Raw genomic sequence first — 3,426 nt, 5'->3', positions numbered from 1 at the left:
CAACTTTATTACTTCTCATACGATACACTTATCATAAAATAGTCATCATATACCAAGATACTCTTGCTCGGAGATCATCCATGGTCATTGGTGTAAGAATCAATGGCTTTATACAAGAGAGGGGGTGAATTGTTTTATCAAAGATTTTCGCAAATACTTACTTCAGAATGAATCCTTAATAAACAACTCAGATAAGCACTTATGGAAGGCAATCAAACAATCCAACAAAATAGTTATTAGAATTTCAACCAGTTAAAGTCACGATTTAATCGGTTGTTTATAGCAGCGAAATATCAAACAGTTAGAGAGTTTGAGGGAAAGAGAGATTTACACACACAGATTATGCTGGTTCACTCAATCCCTGAGCTACATCCAGTTTGCAGTCAAACCACTGAGTTCCACTAGCAATCAATCACAGATTACAAGTACACACCACAAAGAGGTGACTTTGAATCCCACAAAGCCTACTCACCCCCTTTGCACATACAACACCTCAAGACAGAACAGAACACCCTCTGTCTATACAGAATTTCAAACACAAACAGTATGTAAAAGATGTACAATTACAAGATACTAAACAGGATAGAAAACACCTGGATTTATAGAACCATAGATCCTATGATCAACACTTGTCACCACAGCAAAGCTTAAAAGCAATCTTGCTCTTTTTGAAAAACACTTTCAAAACCAAATCTCTCGTTGTTATTGATTTGAAAATGAAGCTGTATTTATTATCTTTGAAAACCTACCGTTGTAGGCAATTTTGATTCACTAAATCAGTTAAAACAGGTTTTCAAAATACAGTTATGAAAACACACATTTAACCGGTTGAAACCACAATTTAACCAGTTGAAACCACAATTTAACCAGTTGAATGAGTCAAACAGTTACACAACTGATTCAAAAAACAATTTCAAAACTTCCAGCAGCTAAGTGACAAACAACCGGTTATTTCGATAAATCAATCGGTTGTTTTCCCTTTGCTTGGAAAAACATTTACTTTTTTAAAACAGATTTAATCAAGCTTTGTGTAGGCTTCAAGGACTGATCTTACAAAGATTCTAAACACCCTAATCTAAACCCAAACCTAGAAAGCAGCACAACTTCAGGCTTCATATGGATTTGATACATCAAAGCTCCCGTCTTCAACAATCTCCCCCTATTTGATGGAGACAAATCCTTGGGATGCTTTAAGGAATGTTCTTTGTTTAGAATCTGTTGAATCCTGCATTCATTGAACAAACACAGGGTAATCTAATCCATAACAGATAAGCACCATACACCAGTTCTCACTAAGTGATTTCTAGAAGGAATATCAACCAAAATTAGATGAGAAACCAACAAACATACAAGGGTGCATAAGAACAATCAGTTATTTCGCTGGAATAACCGGTTAAAAATTTGTAAAACTGAGTTTTCAAGAATTTAAAAACTTCAAATTTAAACCAGTTAAACAATTCATCACAGCAATGTTCAAATCAATAAAGAAAGCAGTTATTAAGAACATTACAGAACCAAACAAACCAACTTCTCCCCTATTTGTCTCATCAAGTAGACAAAAGGTATGATTAAAAACAACATAAAACAAAACCAAATGTTTTAAGAACATAAACCAGAAACATAAAATGAAGGATTGTCCTCTCTTTCAAATTGTTGTTCCAAAATTTGTCCCTGGACTTCTTCAATTTGTTCATCCAGTGTTGAAAAACGTGTGTCCATATTGTTGAATCATGATTCACACATATCATGAAGGTTCCTTTGATTTTCAACAAAGGTGTCCGTACGGTTGATCATCTATCTTTCAAAGGGTGACATGGTTGTCATCCTTTCTCCCCTATTAGTATCATTGTCATCATCCTCTTGAGTTTTAGCAGCAAGTTCATCTTGCATTGCTGCCTCCTCAAGTGCATCACCTTCATTTGTTCCACTTGGGCCAGCTTGGTCGCTATCCTTGCTCACCCACCTTCCACCAATCATAGTAAATCCCATCTTACTAAGGGATCCACTGTTGATTTCACTGGAGGGATTGATTACCTCAGCTAGCTCTCCTTCTATGTTCACTTCAAAATAATGAAGAAAGTTAGAAATCAAAATGGCATAGGGATAATGAAAGTCACATAACCTCATGACTTTTTGCATGTGTTCTTTGATCGTGTGAACCCAGTTGATCTTCACTTTGTTCATAATATAGTAGATCAAAAAAGGTATTCTTCAGAGAGGGTTGAATGATTGATCCCCCCAAGGTGTGAGAATCCATGAAACAATGAAAGCCATAAGCCTTTCATCAAGCTTTAGTCCTCCAACAGAAAAATTCCTCACTTTGGAGTGGGGATTCTTGAGACAACCTTTGTAAAACTGGATTTTGTTGAACTTTTCCACTACTCCAAGGTTTCCCCTATTGATCCTCAATCCAGAGGATTTTAGCCCCGTCACAAAGAACCATACATCACTTGTGATTACCATACCTACACCTTTGACATGTGAAATAAGTGACTTATCACTAAATTGGAGGTTAGTGTAAAATACCTTCACTAGATAAGGATATATGTTCCCTGTGAGCTCTAGGAATTTCTTCAATTTTTGTTCCTTGAGGATACTTCTCACATAATCCAGCTTTTGTTGTTTCATCCATGTGAAGGAAACTACTTTTGGTGTGTTCACATTCTTTCTACTTGTTTCAAGTAGATACTTGTTGATGAGATCAACATCACCTGAAAACCAACCTTCTAGTTTTCCACTGCTCTTAACACCCCTGGATTTCATTCTCTTTGTTGAGGGAGGAGTTCCAGCCATTTCAGAAACTAAAAAACAAGCTTTGGGACACTGTAGAAAAAGCTTAAAACATAGAAGAGAAGAAAAATAGATTGTATGTGTGAGAGATAACAACTAATTGTATTGCCTTATATAGCCAGAGTCCATGGTCAAAGATGGCACAGTGATGGAGATCAAGCTCAAGTGGACATGGAGGCCAATCATCAAGAGCAATAAGAGGTTGAGGCTCAAGTGGAGGACCCCCATGGAGGTCAAAGCCCACCTCAAAGGCTTACAAGAAGCATGTTCAAAGCTTTAGGAGCTAATGGACGTTTATTTTCTCTTTTTGTAATTTCTTTGTTTGAAGGTGCTTAGAGGGAAACATTAGAAACCTCTTTTGTTAAAGCATCTTTAGGTCTTTAGATTAGGAGTCTTAGGGTGGGTGCGTTAGTAGATAGGTGTAGGAGTAACTACGGAGGTGCCAAAGTGAGAGAGAAGGTCACACCTTCTTCATGACCATAGTTGGCGCCACTTTCATTAGCTTTTTGGGGGAATTTTGAATTTAATTTGCCTTGCATTTCAGCACCTCTAGGCTATAAATTAAGGTGCTGCCCTTGTACATTTCAGATTTGAATTTTGATTAGAGAAACTATACTCAATTTTTGTGAGAGCAAT

The sequence above is a fragment of the Phaseolus vulgaris genome, chromosome 5, assembly GCF_000499845.2.
Source record: "Phaseolus vulgaris cultivar G19833 chromosome 5, P. vulgaris v2.0, whole genome shotgun sequence".
In the NCBI taxonomy this organism is placed as follows: Eukaryota; Viridiplantae; Streptophyta; class Magnoliopsida; order Fabales; family Fabaceae; genus Phaseolus; species Phaseolus vulgaris.
Note: the sequence above shows the minus strand (reverse complement) of the source record.